Genomic DNA, 23,146 nt, shown 5'->3' with positions numbered 1-23,146 from the left:
TAGGTCCTTTTGGGTGGAAACGTTTTGGATTGGTTTGTTTTCAATAGTATAAGTAGACACCACTTTGTTCTTTTTTAGGGAATAAGTAAGGAAAGAGCATTTCTGAGGGTTTAGTTCTAAATTCCACTGACGACACCACTTAACAAGTTCTGTGAGAGCATTTTGAAGAATCATCATGTCATGATGCGATGAGATCTCCTTAAAGAGTTTACAATCATCCGTAAACAAAAGTATATTGATAGGGAGGGAGGACAGTTTTTCAGGGAGGTCATCCATGTACAGAAGGAATAGGAGCGGCCCTAAGACACTCCCCTGGGGAACTCCAGACAAAACGGGAAGAAAGTTAGAAGAGGTACCTGAAAGAACAACACGTTGTTCACGCTCATGGAGGTAGTCCTGGAGTAAAGAGAGAAATTTGCCATGGATGTTAAATCTGGATGATAATTTATGAAGGAGAAATTTATGATTAATTTTGTCAAAGGCTTTCGAAATGTCCAAATATATAGTGTCAAGTTGGGAGTTATTATCAATAGCTCTGGCAGCATGCGAAAGTAAGACGGAAAGATTTGTTAGGCAAGAGCTGCCTGGAAGAAAACCATGTTGTGCTGTGTTGATATATGGTGACGTAAACTGAAGTAACCTGTTTTTGATGATTTTTTCACAAATAATTGATAGTGGCGATAGAAGCGAGATTGGTCTATAGGATTTTACACATTTTTTATCTCCAGTTTTGTGAATGGGCACAATGTTGGCCCGTTTGAAGTTTTTAGGAAACACACCCTTAGAGAAACATTTGTTGAGTAAGGCAGACAGAGGAAGAGCCAAGGAGTTGGCAGTTTTACGTAGGAATATTGTGGGGATTTCATCTGGACCTAGGGACCGGTGGAGGGGCAATGAAGCGAGAAGGTATTTTACTTCCTCGGGGGATGTTTTGATTGAAGATAGTGTGTGAGGACAGACAGCATTTAAGTGGGGGAGAGGGTCGGAAAGTGAGGGAGGTGAGAAGTTCTGATGAAAAAAAACATTAAAAAGTTCGGCTCTTTCTTCTCCACTAGCAATATCAGTATTATGAACAATTTCTTTAGGTATAACTGGGCTTTGTTTTCTTGAATTTAGTAAAGTGAAGAATCTCTTAGGGTTTGTAGTACATTCGGTTGTTATGTTATTTATATGTTCACTATATTTTTTATTTATATGTTCACTATATTTAGCTGAAAATTTTAAAATACCCAAGTAAAATGTTAGCATTTTCTCTATTTTCCTTAGATATAAAGCAGTGCGAAAGTTTTTCGATTCAGATAAGCGACGATTTAAGATTTTTGACCATATAGCCTACCTACATTCCAATATCTCATTTTAAGTTTAATTTTGCAGCCTTTTTCAAAACTTCCCTTCCTACCATAGGAGCCTTTGAAGATGGAGATCCGGAATACAAATCTTGCCAAGACCCCTAAATCTGGACCTGTTACCAGGGTTTGCATCTACCGTAATGCTAAACCACCCAAAATTGTTGAACTTGAGCGTGATTCTACGACATCCAAATAATTGCATATCTAATACGTATTTAATGTTATGACCAAGTTCATTGCAGTTCAACGCAGAAAGTGCCTTGCTCCCCTTAAAGTTGGCACCTATGCCAGTCTTCATTGTCACGACATGCAGTAAACACTCCTTGGGCAAATATATGAATGACTGATTGTTGGCGATTGTTGTCGTAGAGTTTCGTTTCCCTAGCTTCAATTGGTTCACTGGCGTTCTTGCACTATTTATCAGGGCTGTTAAAGGTCCAGGAATCCATAAATTCTAATGGGTTCTATTTGGTTCCGTAACAGGACTCGAACCTATCTTTCTCGCACAATGTAAATTCGGTCCAAGTTGAGTATTGCTTCATCAATACGAAACTTGGACCGTATTTAAATTGATCCGGAAAATAGGTTCCTAGGTCTAATTGAAATACTTTAAACATAAAAAGGCTCTTTACGGTCCAGAAACCATTTACGCTTGCTGATTTTCTCTCCTGGACCGGAATTGAATTTATTTAAAATTCCTGGACCTTTAATAACCCTGGCATTTATTTCGTGAACCCTGCGCCCGTCACTTGGGATCCAGCTTGTTGGGTAAGTATCCTGCAATGTTTTGCGTTTTAAATCGATCAACAAGCAAGGGGTGGGGTGGGGTGGGGGAGAGTGCGTCACGTTCCAAGGTCATTGCTTCAAACAGAACCTAGCACAAAGCGTCGCTGATTAGGGTCTCTTACGGAATATCACTGTGGAATGGCGAACGTTAAGGAAAAAGCGAAAAGCAAACCTTCATTTTCCGGCCGGCAACAGAGCTTGGCCAATCATACAGCTTCCTGTATCATCAACAAAAATTACAGCGGCAGAAGTCGCCCACTAAAGAAAGAAAACGAGACAACTTAAACAACAACAACTGCCGCCTCCTGGTTATCGATCATGAGAGAGCGCGTGGCGTAATGGACACACCGAGACCTTGCGGACGTCTCGAGCAAAAATAAAAGAGGCGGGACATTTCCACTTTATGCTACAAATACAACGAAAGTCGAGCGAGAGACATGCATCAGTGTCGTTCCGGAAGCGAGGTCGATATCAAATTGCCGACCAATTCCAGACGAAATTTTATTGCCCTGTTTACATCCCGTTTCACCTTCTGGTGATTATCTGTTCCTGGTAACATCGACGTGTCTATTCCTTGGCGGAAATAACACAGCCGAAATAATTGTGGAACTTTGGAGATATTTGAGTTTAGTGAAATGTGACCCGAGATGTAATCACTGTAAGCCTACAAATGTACTCGCCGATTCTTACGCATTACTATGCAGTAATGAATCCAGGGGAAAATCACCCCCGGAAATTAACCCCCCAGAAAATTTCAGTCATCTGGCAGAGCATTAAGAGATTAAGAAATTGGCAACTATGTTTACTTTGGATTTATTTCATTCAGTGTCATTTAACATAGAATGTACTTTTTCGTAGTAATAAGCACAGATTCAGTCGTTTTTAAAATTAAAAGTCAAAATAATGAACGAATTTAAATTATCGACCGTTTTGGTAACTGCCTAATTAAGAAATATTATGGCTCAGGATATGCTTCAAGCTTGTATGATGTGTCAACTGAAGGGACGAGAATCCAACAGAAAGTTTCATTGATGATGCCAAAGATAGCCTAGATGCCTTAGTTTAGGTGATTTCCGGATAGGCTTCCGAGCTTTCGAGAGCTAACGTCACTCTCATCTTCAGGGATTGAAGCTGATCAATCAATCATCATTCCCTGAAGATGAGAGTGACGTTAGCTCTCGAAAGCTCGGAAGCCTATCCGGAAATCACCTGGTTGATATCCCGAGAAAACCTCTTCATTAGTATTATAAGTTGATGCCTATTATATCCTTCCCCCACCGTGAAGTTTGATGTCCCCCCGGAGGAAAGCAGCCGGATTCAACAGTGTTACCATGTATGATAGCGAGACGAGACAAGAAAGTTTGAAAATTGAGACAAGGACAAGACCATGTATACTTCGAAACTTGTTGAGACGATGGTGTAGTGGCAAATGCTGTTGTCTTTCCAGTGTAGACACATTGTAGTGGTTGAGAACCCACCTCAAGCTCTCGCTGAACATAAAGTAGGCAAAACAAACTTTTTACTTGTCGAGTCGGTACCGAGAATTTCTACTAAATCAAGACAGCATTTACATGAGACTTATCCAGACATAATATACTTTGCATTTTTTGTTGTTGACAAATTTGCACCAATTACATTGAGACGAGGCCAAGAACAGGACAGGTTTCCTCATTCACGAGAAGCAAGTCTCGTTTCGTCACCATCCCGATGTGATTTTTCACAACAATTTAGAATTTCATGATTCAGAACCAAATATCACTTACGTAATTTCTTAATTTTTAAGAGTCCATAGTTTAAAAAAAATAATAAAAAAATTGTCCGTTCATTAATTAGGTGGTTGTAGCCCTCCATTGGGTATGCCTTTGCTAAGAATACCAATTCTGGCTTGTCGAACCTACTTATGTAAGCTTATCAAGGCATGATTACGACCGTAAGTAATTTACCAACTGACAATAGAAAGTATGTTAGGTAGGTCAAGATTAGTTAAGATTAATATCTGTTTTTGTGATATGATGTGTATAAAAGCGGAGCTTGTGTTTCACTTTTGTGCAAGGCGACAAATGTTTTAGAAATCCAGCTTTAGTGATATAGTACTAGCGTTTTAAAGACTACATTACTGCATTGGAGTGGTGGTATATTTGCGATCTTATTTCGGACATTGCTTTTCTCCCCTTTTCCATGCCTTGAGGGCCTCGCTCCTTGCGCCCCTAAATACATCACTGATGTATTGGATCTTTATTGGACCTGTTTTGAAAATCAGCGTTGGGCTCGCAATGAGCACTAATGAATAACAATATTCCTCAACGGTCTTATTGACCGATGATACTAACGCGAAAGAACAAGTAAGCATGTTGTTCTCAAACGCTCACTTGATTGATTGATTGATTGATGGGTACGTCAGCCCATAGGCTATTTGTGCCCACCACACATTATGGGGATAAGCCCCTTGACTAAATTAACATTGAGAACAGGATTCTAATAAGAAAAGAAATTATGTCTGTTAAAAATTTTCTCATTCAATTTCTAAATCGAATTCTGTCATAGATTTCCTACGAAGTAAAACTATATTGTCTCCGAGGACAAAATCTCCAGACACTAGCTAAAAGCTGAGGCTGTAAATGAGTACTCATCACACGTACTGGGCAACACGACTGCACACAGGCTGCTAGTCCAAAGTCCAGTCGGCAGAGCCTCGTTGTCCTACAAGACTGCAGTTACCGGGGTGTAATGCGTGTGAATTTTATCATCAAACCTCGTACATGAAGGAAAACTAAAACAGTATTGAAACAATATTTCACTGTATAGGAGCTACCTATCTGAAACATAAATGTATGGTAACTAGTTCGGTCTACTTACGTAACAGCTTCGTTCAACAAAATCACTATTCACTGGTTTAACAACAATAATCCCGTAAGATCCTCTTTTTTTACTGGTGTTACGTTACAACAATAAACCTTCAAGAAGCAACACGTCTGCAACAATCAACGTGCAATTTATTTTTGCTCGATGAATGATCAGTTCTCTGTGAAGCTGAGCTGATAACACGTTATCTATCAAGCCCTTGAAATTGTGCCATGGAAAGATAGGTCAGTTATGGTCAATTCAAGTTCATATCTCCCTCCCCTCCAGAATCCAACAGCGTGTTTATCAGTCTGTTTTTTTGATAAGAACGCTATCGCTGCCGATTTTAGGGAAAGGAGGTGAGACAGGATTCAAGGTCTTTGGGTTTCGCGCGTGTAAAAATATACTGGAGTGAACTTAGTACATTGCGGATCTGTAGAAAGATGTTCGGGTGCGAGCACGCCAAGCATGTGGCACGTGGAACAGATGACTAAGCCAGTGCATTTCCATACAACTAACGAACAAACATGGCTCGGAATAGACAGCCTCTTGTCGAATGATCACCGGATACAACCGTAGAGAAAAGGTGGGCGTAGAAGTCTGTCGATCCCAATTTCGTATCGACGGTTGGGATTCAGATCAAGAATATGTCAAGCCATACTTCTACTCTCCTCTCTGTCATTGCTAAGTAATCTCGTCACTTTCACTATTTCATTTGTCTTTCTCAAGCTCTCTTCCTCTGTTTCACTCTTTCCTTCATTATTTCTTCTCTTCTTCTCTATCTTCCTCTGTTTTCACTCTTTCCTTCTTAATTTCTTCCTCTCTCTTTTCCTGTTTTCACTTTTCTTCTCTATTTTTTCCTCTGTTTCACTCTTTCCTTCATTTTTTCTTCTCTTCTTCTCTCTCTCTCTTCCTCTGTTTTCACTCTTTCCTTCATAATTTCTTCTCTCTCTCTTTTCCTGTTTTCACTTTTCTTCTCTATTTTTCCTCTGTTTCACTCTTTCCTTCATTATTTCTTCTCTTCTTCTCTCTCTTCCTCTGTTTTCACTATTTCCTTCATAATTTCTTCTCTCTCTCTTTTCCTGTTTTCACTTTCCTTCTTTATTTTTCATTTCTTCTCTCTCTTTTCCTGTTTTCACCGTTTCATTCATATTCTTCTTTTCTTCTCTCTCTCTCCCTTTTCCTCTGTTTTCACTCTTTCCTTCATTATTTCTTCTCTCTCTCTTCCTCTGATTCCGTATCCCTTCCTTTCCTTCTAACTCTTTCGTCTTCTCTTCCTGTATGATTTATTTTCTCTTCCTTTCTTTTCATACTCCTCTTTCCTATTTGTTTCTCTATTAATTTCGCTCAATTTCTGTCTATCTGGCTTCAAAATGAATTATACTGAAACTTTCTCTTGAGGGTATTGGGTGCACATCTATTTCTAAGCCTCTCGAATCTTCTAAACTTGTTTCAGAGGCCGTGTTCGAAAGGTGCAAGACCGTACTTGAAGCGAGCATCCTCCGAGTATGGTCTTGGAGTGCGGTCTTCAAGTCGTGGACTGGAAGTGTTGTCTTTCGAATTACACTTCGACTGCAGCGCCAAATACGATCACTAGATAAAACTGAGTACTCGTTGTTTTCCTCGCGTTTTAAACACTTATTTTTCACCATAGAAATCACATAGCATTTTCAAATGTTCGTACACATACATTTCCACACATTAGAAGAACTATAACCAACAACATGATGGCCATAACGTATATCTACCTGTGTCGCTGGCTTTCTACCTCCACGATTTTAAATAAATGAACAACGAGTGCGGAAACCACGTGACCTAGTCACCAACCATCTGTACTGCAAGCTGTGCACTTGCGTACTTCTGTTCTTGGCGCTTTCGAACCGTACTAGGTGACGTCACTTCCGCCAAGACCATACTTCAAGTTTGTACTTTGTACCTTTCGGACAGAGCCTTAGTATGGCGATAAAAGCTCCCTTCTTCTCGTTCAACCCCCGGGATACGAATATCCTACTCATTCTCAGTCAGTATTTGAAGGGTTGAAACCACGCTCAGCAGTGTCTTTTTTTACTTAGTTGGTCTTCTTTTCCTGCTTTCCTTAGTCCCTTATTCGTACCCAGTGCTCTATACAGTCCCAGTACATACGTAGCATTGGCATAGGAAAACATCGTTGCCTTGATTTAGGTTTAGCGTGGAGGGCGGGGAAATTTTGTAAGAGGATAGGATACCTCCTTTTTATTAGTCAGTAGAATATTGTACCAATTTTTTTTCTCCAAGTTGTGCCAAAAGGGAAAGTTAAACTCACCACCCCACCCCTTACCCGGGATACATAAAGGTATTTAGGTCTACGGTTGGCTATTGTTGCTAGTCAAATCGATCGGCTGTCTCTCTGGGTCACTCCCCATATTTGCTTTTGAAACAGGTTTTTCAATTCCATGTATTCGCAGTTAGGACATGGAAATTATTCTCACTTTATTTGTTCGCAATTAATACACAACCCTGAAAATGGTTGTTCAAAGTCCAGGAATTTTAAATAAATTCAATTCCGGTCCAGGAAAGAACATCAGCAAGCGTAAATAGGTTCCGGACCGTAAAGAATCTTTTTATCTGTAAAGTATTCCAATGCGGTGCAGAAACCTCGTTTCCGGATCAATTTAAATCCGGTCCAGGAACATTTTTCCGGATCAATTTAAGTACGGTCCAGGAACCTATTTTCAATAAAATAATACGCAATTTGTACCGAATTTAAATTGTGCGAGAAAAAACGTTCCGGTCCTGTTGCGTAATCCAATAGAAACCATTAGAATTTATGTGTTCCTGGACCTTTAACAACCGCGCCTGAAACCACCCCGGAAATTGAACCCGACTCTCCGCGTGGCAGAGAAGTAACAATTTAACTTCTTAGGTTTGTTGGTCTCGGGATTCCAAGTGCCCTCCGTTTTTCATCATTTTCTCAGTGAAACGAATAAAGTAACAATCGACAGAAATCAAAACAGATATAGGCTTTCAATCCCTGAAGATGAGAGTGACGTCAGCTCTCGAACGCTCGGAAGCCTATCCGAAAATTACCTGCCGGTTGATTGCCCGAAAAGACTCTTCAGATATAGGCTATTTGATATGGACAATAAATTCGGACAAACTGGCGTTGCTACAGTTGCTCTCTTGAGAAATCGGCGATATCGAATCTTACGTAATGGCGTGCGGATCAGTGTTGCCAACCTCAAGTTACGTCAAAACTGCACACACGTGTCGACGAACGGACAGTATATTGCCTCCTGAACCATATAGTATTTGTATTTTCGACTTTCTAGTTCGTGTGTGTGAGTATATGTGGCATTCACCTAGGCATTGTCGAATCTGAACCCACAGGAAATAAAGCTGTGATGTGAGCTTAAATATCAATCAAATGCAATTTATAACAGAAACCATTTCCGATGTATAGTTCAATTTTACAGGGTAGCCAACTGAAAAAGTTAGCGAGAGAAGTAAGTATTTTACGGGACACTCTGTATTCGAAGCCTTTTTCTCTGTCGGTTTAGTTTAGTGTGCAGGCTACGTAGTTTTAATAACATTTCTATTAATTTAATATTTTCATTATTGATACCTTTGGAAGTTGGAGAGATTCTGGCGTTCTTTACAGCAACAGGAGAATCAGAACTTTCGTCATTACAATTCATTATTGGTAGAGCATTGCTTATTCTCTCCAGGTTCGTACTTTGAGTATAAGTCTGAACTGTGTACATAATATGAAATTACCGAGCATGTACGCCGTGGACCAACGAGTTTAGATGTTGGTAGAGTGGCCGAAGCAGTTGCCAGAGTGAAGCGAATGGAAACTCTGACCAGCAGAATAAATAGGCAAAAGAGCCAAATCGTCACGAAAATTCGTACCAAAAAAGTTTATTTACGTTTTTTTTATCATCTCTAATCGGATTTCAAATAATTGGCGTAAACACAAAACTTCCACCTTCAAGTCCTTCGTTATTACAAGGATAGGAAGTGGAACAAACTGTCTACACCACTAACATTACTTGCCATCATAATTTTTAGAAAAAACTAATGAACTTTAGTTTTTTCTTAAAATTATGATGGCAAGTAATGTTAGTAGTGTATTATGGGGGGATAATAGCCCCCCCAAATGACTTATTACATATCTTTGCTGCACGGTATACATACTAATCAATTCATATGTATTATTCTAACATTGTATTATCTTTTGCATTATCTTTATTGTATTATCATGATCATTATGTGTTTTCTCCTCTCTGTCTTTGTTTTATTAATTCATTGCATCTGTGACAAGGGTTCATTCTAAGAACAGCCCATGAAGCCATTCTTTTCTATTCTAGTTACTTCGTTTTTCCATGTAATTGGCGTATTGCAGCAGCCAATGGAGCGTCGAAGAGATATACTTGCAGCTGCACAAACCGACAGCGCCTGCACTCTTTCTCCTTCTAGCAGAAATACGTAGGTAGCTTTTAACTTGGTTGAACAAAATACGATCTATATGAAGCTTTTCGCCACTCTAAGGAGGACTCGATAGTCGTTATTGAGAATCTTATAGTTGGCAACGCTGGCGGGGATTTATAACGCGCACAAGTACATTCAGATAATCCCTGTACGCTTATCACTGCCGTTACTTTTAACAGAATCATCTTGTTTATTTATGCCACGCGCAGAGCAAAGAGGGCGTCAGGGGGGGGGAGGGGGCTGCGTGCATGACCTGTCGTAATTCGTAATGAAATGGAGTAGGGGAAAATAGAAACTTTCACTAGATAAAGCTGATCCTTTCTCCTGAGCCGTGAACCTAGACCTTATGAAACCCTGTTAGAAGATAAAGATAAAGATGTGTAAGCGAAGTTCGAATGAAATCAGCGGAAGACTATATTGTGACATAGTCTTGGGAGTCTGCAAATATGAACTGGCGTACTAAGTTTTTTACATAAATAAACCAAATAAAGACTTGCTTCGAAAGTCGATCACCATTTTTCCAGAAATTTCCAACCTTACGCAAATTAATTACAAAAGAAGAGTTTCCAGACAGTGAAGAAAAATTCAACTCATTAAAAAATTAAACGCGGCAATGAATTTTGTATCGGACAGCCAATATTTTCAGACAAAACATTTTTTTTCTAACATTTCCAACGGTTTAGGACTTTACCTTGAAGTACAAACGCCACCGTTAAAATAAAATGCAACAACCTCGAGTTGGGTACAGTAGAAGACTTAAATCGACTTTAGGACGTTTATAGAAATAGCGGCCAAAAAAAAAAAACTCTCTGCCCAAGTGACTCGAGACGCCTCGACCAATGAACACGAGAGAGGGAACGGAATTGCGTGGAAGGGGAAAAGCTACCAGCCCTTGCAGCAGTGTATACCCAGTCGCTTTCTCCCTTTCCCTTCCCTTCCCTTATGCGTGGCCTCGCTCCAAAGATTCCCGGGATAGAGTTGTTTAAAATTTCCGGCTCCCAGTAAAGGAGGGGTACTCCAGACTGGATACAGTATGGCCGTCTTCTTGCTTTACCAGTCATAAACCTCGCTTCGGCCAATCTGTCCTCTCGCAATTGAACCAAGAAGGCCGGGATGAGCAGAGGCATTCCAAAAGATAGCCCAATGCTGGTAAACTACTGCGGCTGTTAGGTTTGGCCAGTGGCGTATACTGGGTACAGAATCTGGGCTATCTCACTATATCATAACGTTCGAATGGACAAAAAAATTGATTGTGGCGAGGGAGGTGGGTCTTGTTCATTTTTAGGGATTTTGAAATATTGTGAAATATTTATGTAGGCCTAGACACGAGAATAAAATATATAACAAACTTCGTAGCTTGTATATTTTTTTTTTTTTTGGAGTATCTGAGTCCTACATGTCTTCACGATTTGAAGCTTGGAGCCTCCTCGTTGGCGTAGTGGCAACGTTGTCGCCTTGAAGCAAAGGAGTCTCAGGTTCGATACCCGGTGGAGACACATAGTGGTTCGGATCCCACATTAAACTATAGGTTTAGTGCTCTCTCTGTGCACAAAGTGGACTAAAAACAAAAATTCAACAACGATATGAACCTTATCCTCATACGTAAGCCGAGTAAATTGCTGGATAATTATGTCATTCATTTAGTTCACTACACAACACAGCACATATCATTCACAAAAATATATCCACGCACTCACTCCCCACACTATTCAGCGACCAGCTTTGAAAGGAAAAAGTTCCGCGCACCAAGGAAATGAACCCAACGCGAATACGCTGGTCTAGTGAACGTCACTTCCGGCGCCGTTGCCATAGCAACAGTATACCTGGCAATATACAACGCGTTGTCCGTACTTTCCCCATGCAGTGAGTATTGGAAGCGGACCGCAAGGGATACCTTTTGTTTTTAGTGACAGGGTTTTTCAACGAAAATGGTAATATGTATCTTACACCATTGTAAAGATTAGATTCAGAAGAATATGTACATAAAATACAGGTTGCTTACAGGTGACGAGTTAAAGATAGAATGGAAGAACAAAAGCAGGCACTTTCCATGAAAGTGACCGGCAACTTACGATTTCTTCGGTTTCCGCTACACAGGCTTGTTGACGGGAAAATAAACGTAAGTCGCATGGTTCTTTGTCTGTGGTCAGATATGTCTTATTGCTATGCGTATGATTACAATCATTGTGCACATTAGGCATATTTCGTGCCTTTGTACTAATGGGTATTCAAAAAGTACAATGCATTTTCTCGATCGGAAGAATACATATGTGTAGTACATAGTCTAAGACGTCGAAAGAAATTCTTGTAGGGGTAGGCAGGCCATTTACATATTTTAATAGTAGTAGTAGTAATATTGGGAGTGTCTAAAGCGATTTCAGTCAATAGCCGGAACAGCAGCCACAAATGAACAGGGACGAGTATTGCTACTACTAACATCAACAACAACAATACATGCATATGAAGATAACAATGGTTTATTATTATTGATTGGTTGATTTGGTGTTTTAAGTCCAGTTTATGTACAGCAAGGCTAATCGGGACTGGACCTACAGTTTAAATTGTAATCCGAACCACTATGTGTCTCCACCGTATTATTATTATTATTATTGCATCCAAAGTAAATGTGTAAACTCAAGGTGTATCACGTCTGTTATTTTAGGAAATTAGGTTCGCATTTACATCTTAAACGAATGGCACTTTCCAAAATATATTATGTTCTTGAATTTCCAGAAATTCTGGTTAATCGTAACTCGTAAATAAGCGATTTCTAACCGAAAATATTTTACTCCCAATTATAGATTATGAGGAATTGAGATAATACGAAATAAATCTTTCCCGCTTCTTGGAAATTCACCCCTTTTTCGAGTTATGCATATCGCTGTGTGCATTAAGGACTATTGAACGAAAGATTGAACATGTGATAAATGCAGTGGCGTAAATAACACCCCCGCTGTGCGCGGGTGGGGGGCGCACGAGCTTCGGGGCGCAGTAAGAATAATAAACTAAGAAAGACCGATAGTTCACTTTCGGCGTTAAAATATATTTTCAACCGAACAAACTATATTTTATGCCCCTAACTGCAAACAACATAAAATGCTAATCACAAGTAGAAAGTGGATTACCAGATTAGAAAACAAAACTTCATTAGCTGAATGGTTTACGTAGCCGAAAGGTAGACGACAGGCAAGAGAACACACTGGCAACGCTAATTTTCACCCTACTTACAATTTTTACCAAACGGAAAAGATAAGTTTTAAAAAAAATCTTCCTCGACGAAATGATTTTCCAAGTTAAAATTCATCAAAAATTACTTGAGAAGCACAATGTCAGGAGTGAGAGCGATCGAGCTCGAAAACTAGCAAACAAGAATTTGCTTCCATGAAAAAATGCAGAGGACTGCTAATGATCATTTGACAATATCGTAAATTTTGTAATAACAGTCTGTTTTCATATATAATTTTTTACAGCTTCTCTGTTGTCTTAACCTTTCGTATCAGTTTTTACATTGATTCAAATTACATGTATGCATTTTCATGTTTTCATATACCAAATGTCAATGTGGGCGTGAATTAATATTTTAGAAAAGAAATATATTTGTATATTTTTAGACGAGCATGGGGGCACAACTGAAAGTTGCACGGGGTGGGGGGGGGGCCGCAGAGCATGTTAGTTACGCTACTGGATACATTCCTGGCGCCTGGAGCCTACTGATCGACCTGAAGGTGTTTTCAGCTTGGCAGCCCATTATTAATTACAACAAATTGTTTTCATTCTAATATTTTTGCATAAAAGAACATGATAAAGTGATAAGTTGAAATAATAACAAGATAATGATGGACCCTTTTGTCCTCGTAATAGGCTCGTAACAAATGAATAGAGGCTACATTGGTTATGTAAAATATTTAATCTGGTTCACGTAAATATAAAGAAAGCAGTGGCGGCGATTGGGTTCCAAAACCGGGGGGGGGGGGGGAGCAAGGTGTCAAAACTGGGAGGTAAAGACAGTATATTTCCCTTTGTAGGTAAGATATAACATAGTGCGGGGGCAAAAGTGGGCGATAAAGTGGGGGAATTGCCCCCTCGCCCCCCCTAATTGCCGCCACTGAAAGAAAGATAATAAACATCTCTTCGCACATACACAAAGCTATTGCAAAATTTTCGAAGAAGTGCTAGTCACAACACGTGCGACATCTATGTATCGCTTTCCTTAACATCATATTCTTTCCCTCATGCTTGCTTGCACCCTTCCTTCGACGACGCCTTCTTATCTTGTGTATCTGAAACTACGAAAGTGGTTCTCCTTACATGCTAACCCTCCCTTCTTCATTGTTTCCGGATCATCTTTCCAAAACCTCAGCAAAGCTCTATAGCCAACTCCATGTTACCGACCTTAGCAACGACCGTAGCAACCGGTTGTTTATTGCCAATATGGCCGCACCCATGCGCGGGACCAGCAGACGCCTTGACCAGCGTATTCACTTGAACTACAGAACAAAAGCACCTGGTAGCCGGCGCTGTCCTTTGTCAGTTCGGTTATTTTTAGGTGCAGTCATAAGCATAAATCATAAACGGACAGCCAACGAACTCCCCAACTTCACCTCACCCCCGCATCTACTCTGGTTGTTTGAAGAGGTCAGCGGCCTCTCCCTTTTGTCCTAATTGTCTGCAAGTGGTGTGCTTGGCCCAGAGAGGAAATTTCTTTGTCACAAGCAACCAGTTTCCCTAGGGGTTCGCAACACTGACGGAATTCATGCTAGAAGACTCCTTCCGCGTTCAAAGAAGCGGGCAAGATTGCCAACCCGTAAGAAATTAGTGTAACAACTTCTAAGAAATAAGTGTGCCAACTCCCGAAACGCCACCATCTTCAAATTAAAATGAACAATTTCATGCACATTTTCCGATGGATTTTTCTGCTCTTCTGAGCCTGGGCTTCGCAGATAGCCTAGATAGCCTAGAATATACGCCTCTGGTTTGGCAATGCAGCACATTGCAAAATTAAATCGTTTCCGTGGTAACGAAGCTTCCTTGATTGGGTCGAGGGCGAACACAACCTTTTTCACCCTCCTACAAAAGTAACTTCACTGGCAGCTGGGAACTCTCGTCACTGTGTTTTGCTTAAGCAGGGCTTGAAACGTGACACATTAGATGTCCTGTTGTTGTCCGGTACCAGCCGGATCACGTGGAAGGTGAGAATATAATCTGGTACGAAGAGTTTTGAAATTGCATAGTTACAGTTTAAATATAGTGAAAAAAGAGCAGGCCCTGGAGACAATACAAGCACACAGTTGCAAATTTTCAACTTGTAATAAAATAAAAAAAACGAAACTTAATTGTTGAATTGACGTTATAATTGGATTATGGTATGAAAGCACGAGGCCATTGATTTTCACAACAATGGAGAGCGAATAAAAGAACGCGCTCTCGCCAGCATTAACACGCCCGTCTACACCGAAGCAAAGCAACATGAAAAAATTAGACACTTTTCAGGTTCAAACAAGCACAGCAATTTCCCGTTTGTTCCATTACATTTAGTTTACCACAACTGTAGCTGTCGACTCTGGAACACAGAATCAGTTGAATCCCTGCTGAGAACAATTGCCAACCACAGTGGGCTTTAGGATTTGGGACTTTATGTTGCCAGTGAATTATCCTACATGTAATTTCCTTCCTTCTGTATAACTATTGAAAAAGGTACATGTGAAATTGTGTAGAAATGTTGAGCAATAAAAAGTATAATCAGAACAAAGATAATATGTATGTTTTTAGATAGTGTATATGTATTGTCAGCTTTCAAGTTGAATAAAACCTTCAGCAGTATGCTATTTTTAGACAACGATACTATTTCATCTCATTCGCGCGTAGATAGCGCCACCTCGGTGGCCGAGCGCGTTGAGTGGTCGACTCACGAATTTGTCACCGAAGATTGCGGATTCGAGTCTCGACCTGGCCTTGGGTGTTCAAGGGTCCCTTCACCAGTTCCTCCTTGTGTGTAGCCAAACAGAGAAGCGACGCACAAGAAAAATACGAAGTACAAAAATACAGTAACGATTGGTGTTTCAAATCCACCTTATGCACAGTAAGACTAATCGGGACTGGACCTACAGTTTAAAGTGGGATCGGAACCACTATGTGCCTCCACCAGGTATAGAATCCGGGACTCCTTGATTTTAAGGCAACGACGCTACCACTGCGCCAGCGGGGAGGCCCAATACAGTAACGAGAACACTTGGCTAAACCACCTTAACGAAGTCAAGCAGCTAAATTTAAAACGAATAAGAAATCGTTTTTTTTCTGATTATTGAAGAGGAGTTGACTTCGCTGAAGTTCATATCATTTTACGGATTTGGTTTAGAAAAGTTAAAAAATGACGTGTTGACGCGCTTGAAAGTGAATGCGCCACGTGAGGATTTTTCCCAAGGTCGGGACCACATGATTGACACGTGTGCTCTTCGAGTTATCTTATGTCGTCATAATCTTCTCTCAGTGATAAAGGAATTATTCAGATTCTAGTGTCAAGCTAATGAAACGATCGCTTATGAAGGAAGAAAGGAAAATTGATGCAAAATCAATCATTTAGTAATAAATGCCAGTTATTTCCTTGCACAAAAGTGAGGGGTACAAAGTTCCGACACCCTTCTTGGCCTAGCTTCGTTAGTATAAATGCGGGGCTATATCAATCGAAGATCGTGTAAAATTCATTTGACAGTCTGTGGCCCTTAAAAGGGCAGCTGCGCTACGTAAGTGTTTACTTTCTGCATTGGCGTTTTCACGAACGGGGCAAATACACGACAAATACAATGAAATGTTCTGGTTCCTCCAGTTGAAAGACAGAATTTCAAATTACCGGTAGAATGTTCACAGGACTTCACGGAATTTCCGCTGTGGCGCTGTAATCGGAATACGGTCAGCACTTCCCGATTTTTCGCTGAAATACGAAGCACATCTCCTGTGTGCGCAAAATAATACGGTAATTCGATCCATGTACAGTCACGGACAATAAAAATTGGACACCTAGATCCTGAAATACTCGCTTCCCTGCAAGGCGTTATGTGTGTTGTCTAACTCTACAGGAATAAGTGGATTTAATGGCAATTTCAATGGCAACTTCTAACACCACCGTAGATCGAGGCAACACACAATATCGCCTTGCAGAGACTAGAGTATTTCAGGATCTAGGTATCCCACTTTTATTGCCGGTGACTGTACAACAAAAAGCCGCGGTTCTTCAAGAAAATGAAAATATAAAATTCATTTCCCTTCCATCTTGCTAAGAACCCAGTGATGACGCACTTTCGGCTGCTTTGCGTAGGCACACGCACCGTATATAACCACCACTAACGTTACGCCCTTCACATTGCAGGCAATAAATAGATCTCAAATAAGAGAAGAAGGAGGAGGGGGCCAAAAGTGGGGCACTTAAAAAGCCAGGTAACCTCGAGAGGGAAATTCTCTTTAGAGCAGCTTCCTCGAGTGCCAGCGCCCCGATATTGTGGGCTCGCTTAGCAAGGTTGTCCGTAGGAGAGTCCTTGGAGGCGAAAACGCACCTGCTAATTATAACTCTCCAAAACTCTCTGCTTGCTTCTTCCTTCTCTACGCGTAAAATACGATAAACATTCAATTTCGCTCGAGGTTCTCCACTGTCAACTAGAAGAAGTTCGTACGTTAGAAATGAACAAAGCGTACTGTAATGGCAATGGATTGATAAATTCACTTCACAAAGCCAATAATAATGAAAACTATGGCTCAGATTGTCAGGTAAATATATTTTCTGCATGTAAATAAGAGCTCGCAAATTTTGATCATGATAACTAGAACCTAAATACCGATTTTTATTACCCATAAAATACATGTCTCTTAATATTCGATTATACCGGCAATAAAAAAGGGACACCTAGATCCCTACATGGAGTTATGTGTGTTGCCTAACTCCTCGGCGACGACCGAACTTCCTATTCAAAAGTTGCTATTGAATTTAGCTTATCGCCGTGGAGTTATGCAACACACACAACGCATTGCAGGGAAGCTGTATTTCAGGATCTAGGTGTCTCGTTTTTATTGCTGGTGATTTTACATAAAACACAGATTTTGTCGAAAAAATTCCATGTAAATTTTATAATTCTAATTCAGCACTCAAAATTAAGTCAATAAATCACAGTTAAGAAACTCCAAAAATGTAGAAGTTTCCAAAGCAACTCTCCTACAAATATGAGGTGTGGCAATAAAGTTTCCGGACTCATGCTGTAACTCTTTTATTGAAAAAAATCAGACAATCGAAATGTTGTACCCTTCAATGTAGTCCCCTCCTCGATCCCTACTCCGCTCCACGCGGATCTTCCACTGTTAAAAGCAGTGTTGCAGGTCATTTTCTGATATGCTGTTCAAGAGTTGCGTCGCTTTGGCTGTCACCACATCCACAGACTCGAACCGGGTTCCTTTTAGTGCGGACTTGACTTTTGGGAAGAGAAAAAGTCGCACGGGGCTAGGTCCGGCGAGTACGGTGGATATATAACACTGGAATGTTGTGTTTTACCAGAAACTTCTTCACAGATAGCGCGTTGTGAATTACCACGGTGTCCTGATGAAGAATCCATGAGCCATTCTTCCACATGTCTGATCTCCTTCTTCTCACCCGTTCACGAAGGGTACTCAAAATATTCTTAAAATACAACTGATTGACAGTCTGACTTTCAGGCACCCAAGTAACGACCAATTTTAGCGACCTTGTCCATACTGACTTGAGTTTTCGATGGGCATGGGCAAGGGCGGACTGATCGTGGATCGTCCCCGACGCCTTCTCTACCCTCTTTAAACTTCGAAAACTACTCGAAAACTCGTGTGCGAAATAAACACTGATCCCCACAAATCTCTTTCAACTAATTGTAAGTTTCCGTCGCGGATTTCCCAAGTTTTGTGACATTAACATGTTGTTCCACTTTCGAACTTAACATGATTCCGACGGAGCTCAGATGCACAGTCCGCTTCTAACAAATGCTACAGCCAGACTGCTCCACGCATGAGCGTAAAAGCTTGTGCACAGGCAGAGGATAGTCCACAGGTCAGTATCCTACCCAGCTCTTTGTTATCGACGTGACCTAAAATGCATTTGAAAATCAATCCGGAAATTTGATTGCCACCTCGTACGTTCCACATGTTGAAAAATTTAGTAAGCGTAGACGATACTTGATTGTTATACGCGTATGTAAACATGTCAATATGTGCAAAATAATTTTCAAATGATCCCAAGTATTTGTCAGTTTTAGTATTTTTTTTTTATATTTTCATCACATAAAAGAAAAATATTTTCCACACTTTTTTTAAACACCTAATAATCCACCCTTAATAGTAACAATAGCAACTATATTCCCTGGTATATAAGCCCATTGAGAACTGAGATAGCGGCGGCACCCATCAAACGGTTGGTCACGTCGCAGCTTTGTAATCAAGAGGTCCCGGTTTCGATACGCGGTGGAGGCACATTAAACAGTGCTTCGGATTCCACTTCAAAGTGTAGGTCCAGTCCCGATTAACCTTTCTGTGCGTAAAGTGAACTTATAAGAAACTCAAACAAACAAACTCAAAGATAAAATAAATTATTATTCTGTATTTTATCCTTGAATCTTCTTATACACGTCACATATATATGGCCAACACAAGTAAGACTTCGGTCCTGTGGTGAACAAAGGAATGAATATGAATCAGTAGGCTATTTATAGATTTCTACCTTACTATTTCCATAGTTTTTATCACAGTGTTTCAGTATTTGTTTTAAGTTCAATTTATGCACAGAAAGGCTAATCGGGACTGGACCTACAGTTTAAAATGGGATCCAAACTATTGAGTGCTTCCACTGGGTATCAAACTCGGTTCCCCTTAATTACAAAGCGACGACGTTACCACTACGGGGAAGTCCTTTTCGTCGCCGTGTATTAACATGCAACCATACAGATATAATTTCATTTAATCGAATTTTCATGCATACTAACGGTGTTGTTCTGATGGTTAAATTTTCGTTAGACTTTTTATTTAATATTAAAAAATAAAGTAGCCTGGTACCTTTCTTAGAGAAAATATAAACTTCAGAGAAGAGTTATGTGAATTCTGTTTCGAAGTGGGGGGAGGAGAGAATGGGAAATTTAATAGGGACCTATATTGTTTATTGGATGCCGAGATATTTTATGGTCACTCCAATGTCAACCTGTCTTTCGCATGAGAGTACATTCTAAAAACTGCATTCTTGAAGGCAAACGAGGCTCTGGCGCCTAGACCCACATCCACTATAATGGTCAGTGGCGTTTTGTGTTCTGTGTCCGTCCAGTGTGTTTGCGATTGGCCCTTCACCATTTCATCTAATCACCATTCATCTTCTTCGTCGCGATTAGCCTAAAGTTGCTGAAAAGTGAAGTAAAACGAACACTCTTGTTCCTTTCCCTGAAGAAGTTTCATCCAATCGTTTTGACGTCCCTTTTTGTCGGAGCCAAGGATTACCACGTTACCAATCTCCATGTGCGGTAGAGTTGTGTGGTTATTTTTTATATTACGTGATATCGGAAAAAAATAAAAGATAATGTCCTACCTTTGCCAAAGTTTATTGTTATTTTAACATTAAAAATACTCACAGCGATATAATACCACTTTTGTCACTTACACAATTTGAAAACTATAGAACTTAGTCTTTTAAAAGAGTCTTTTTCCACAAATTTTGCAATTTCATTCAAACTTCGTTCTTTCTAATCGCAACAGGTTGTCATGACAACTCATTATGTAACAGACTAGATCTTTCTAGAAATTTCTTCAAAGGCGGAAATGGCTTCAGCTTCCGGTGTTGAAGTTCTAGTATCTTCGACAACTTCTTTTCATCGCAAAAAGCTAAAAACTATAAATTCAACAATACTAACAATAACATTGAAACAAATAAATAAAACGTATCCATGTTAAAAATGAACAAGGTGTAACATCGTTCTCGATCTACTCTTTAAATTCTTGTCTACTGGGGGAAAAGAAACAACATGTTACCGATTGTCCGGAGCTGAGGTTTGGAATCAGAGGGGGGAATTTTAAGGGGGGGGGGCAAGGTTGACATAAACAATATTTTAAAAATGCAAATATATGTAATATCTGTCCATCTACGTGAATTTTGGGGGCAGAAAGTGCCTTGCCCCCTGAAGTCGGCGCCTATGTTTGGAATATTAGAACGGGGAAAATAACACGGACGAATACTGTTTCGACCGCATATGCAGATACATCTGGCATATTTTTGATGAGCGATCCAGCTCTTGGCGTGCTCCCAGACAGGTAAAAGGGTAAAAGCGAGCGTCATCCCACTGACCCTCGAGAGTTCCAACCCCGAATTAACACACGACCGTGGCATTCCGCGCGAAATACGTAGCATCGACTGGCCACTCAGCGAAGAGGCAAAAAAAAAAAAAAAACAGTTTCTCTCCGTTGGACGCGGTCCAAGACGACAGAATTAACCATCAAGGATGACTTTCTTCTCTCTCCCCTCTACCTTGACAATAAATTTGCCTTGTGCGTAAGAGCCACGCACGCAAAAAACAGCGTAGACTCGCACGTTGTGCACTTAAAAATACTTACAATTTTTTCTCCATAGCGTTCGTGGATTGCTCGTCATATCAAGATGAAAGGAGACTCGTGTTATAATTTTATTCTCTCTCACGATCTTGTTTCAAATTACGCCTCTCTTTCTGGCAGAATACTTCCGGTGAAGACTGTCTGGATGTAATCTCATTTGTGCTCATTTGCATATTGGGCAAGATGAATTGTTTTATCCCTTAGATTTACAGAAAGTTCATTTTTTTGTTTCTATAAGTAACTAACTCTCTAGCCTTCTTAAATTCGAAGGTTTATGGTTGCAGCAACACAAGCCTTCCATCTGTCTCTATCCTGGGCAAGATCAATCCAATAGAATGTATGTTACATGAAGAAATATATGAATGCATTTGTACGTTTCTGCTTAACCTAATGCCCTCGCTTTACGATCGAGGGGTCCATTTCTCGTTCCTGTGTTAACACAACATAGTAAGAGCAAACAGTGGTAGACTTCAACCTGGAAATTTGGATAACAGCAATGATGGGACTCGATGCTCTGATCACAGGCTTCCCAACTTAACGCAGCTTTGCCCCTTGGGGGGGGGGGGGATGTTGCTCTGCAGGGTAATGCATATGAGTAGTACATTCTTAACGGAACTCCCAAGAATTATGCGCGTGATGACGCTAACAGGAGTTTCGCTATGTGAATCTAGCTTTAAAACGAACCATTACGGAATTGCATTGAGAAAATGTTGTCTTGGCACTGGAATAATAATAGCCCCGCCCCTTCTAGTTGGCTGCACTTTTTTGACTCTCTCTGCACTCATGTCTAGTTGGTTACACGGTGCAACACCGACTCTTCTGCTTCGTTGATTTGGTGCCAAGTAGTGTATTTGGTATCTAAACCGTTTTCACTACGTTCTGGAGCGGTGTAATTTGTGGTGTATGGTCACGTGGTGCGTGCTAACTAATCAAATGCACGTTTATAGCAGCAGACAGGCATTTGTTGAATCTTCTAAACTTGGACCCCGTTCATCGTTTACTTGGTTGATCTTAATTTCCTTGCACCACATTTAGTGTCAAAAAGTGCAGTGAACTAGACGGGGCTATTGTGAATACCGAATTTTGGAACCCTTTGTGTCACTTTTGTACCACTTTTTGGCTATTCGCAGCGATAAGAATGATGGAGGCTTGGACTTTCGCAGGATTTTTTTTCCATGGAGGGAATCAAGAGATCTTGATCCAGAGATTTGCGGGATAGAGTATACCAAAGAAAGGTATCCATACCCAGGAAAGGAACGTAACCTGGGACATTTGGTGGCATTGTTGAGTCGACCACTCATCGCGCTCGGTTCATTTATCTCTTTCTGTGTATGTACAGTCATAAGTAATAAAAATGGGACCTCTAGATCCTAAAATCCTCGCTTCCCTGCAAGGCGTTTTGTGTGTTGCCTAACTCTCCGGCAGTGGCAGAAATTTACATTGAAAATTTCCTATTAAAATCAACTCACCATTGTGGGGTTAGGCAACACACATAACGCCTTGCAGGGAAGCGAGGATTTTAGGATCTAGAGGTCCCATTTTTATTGCCGGTGACTGTACACAATATTGAAAATGATGTAATAATGATGACTTTATAAAACATTAAGATGCAAAATAATTTATATGTGGTAACGTTCTGTATGGTTATATATCGCATATGACATAATAAGCAGTGTTCCTGTACATATTATGAAAGGAGAGGAGACGGTAATCGTCGCAATTGCAAGGATGAATGGAAGCATTTAACTTCCTCCTAGGAAGTGGCTCGGTTTCTGGCTGGACCCCTTCTCCTCGAGCGACTTGGCAGTTTGCTCTTAGCCCAATGGCATTGACTCACTTGGAACAGTGTCCCAAGGTTGCCGCACTCCTGCGTTGCCAAATTTCGCGTCTCCTTGTGGCAAAAAAGAGATACCCCGAGATTCTGGCGAAGCTCAGCTTCGGACAAACTTGGGAATGGGACGAAATAGGAGAATCAACATTTTTTCAAGCATCCCTCGCAGACATTCACAACCCTTGCAATTCCTCACATCCCTACAAAATTTCCCAGAAATTGCTCCCCTCGAAGAATGTGTAGCTTTGATCGATTGATTCGCTCTTTTGCCACTTTCGGC

General features: G+C 40.5%; 1 protein-coding gene across 3 annotated transcripts in view; it reads right to left on the bottom strand.

The window, feature by feature from the left end:
• The window catches only part of Blimp-1 (PR domain zinc finger protein 1), a 215,120-nt gene that overhangs the window by 41,953 nt on the left and 150,021 nt on the right, over positions 1 to 23,146 (bottom strand). Inside the window, exon 1 of one of the 3 annotated variants that reach the window (XM_083112128.1) lies at positions 4,992 to 5,121. The exons of the other annotated variants lie outside the window; for them this stretch is intronic. The gene's annotated coding sequence lies outside the window, so the exon portion shown is untranslated. Of the gene's footprint in view, positions 1 to 4,991; positions 5,122 to 23,146 lie in introns of those variants that run through there. 3 annotated transcript variants of the gene reach the window in all.

The sequence above is a fragment of the Lepisma saccharinum genome, chromosome 1 (assembly GCF_977018435.1).
Source record: "Lepisma saccharinum chromosome 1, izLepSacc3.1, whole genome shotgun sequence".
Taxonomy (NCBI): domain Eukaryota; kingdom Metazoa; phylum Arthropoda; class Insecta; order Zygentoma; family Lepismatidae; genus Lepisma; species Lepisma saccharinum.
The sequence above is the reverse complement of the archived record's forward strand: the minus strand, read 5'-3'. Positions and strand labels throughout refer to the sequence as shown.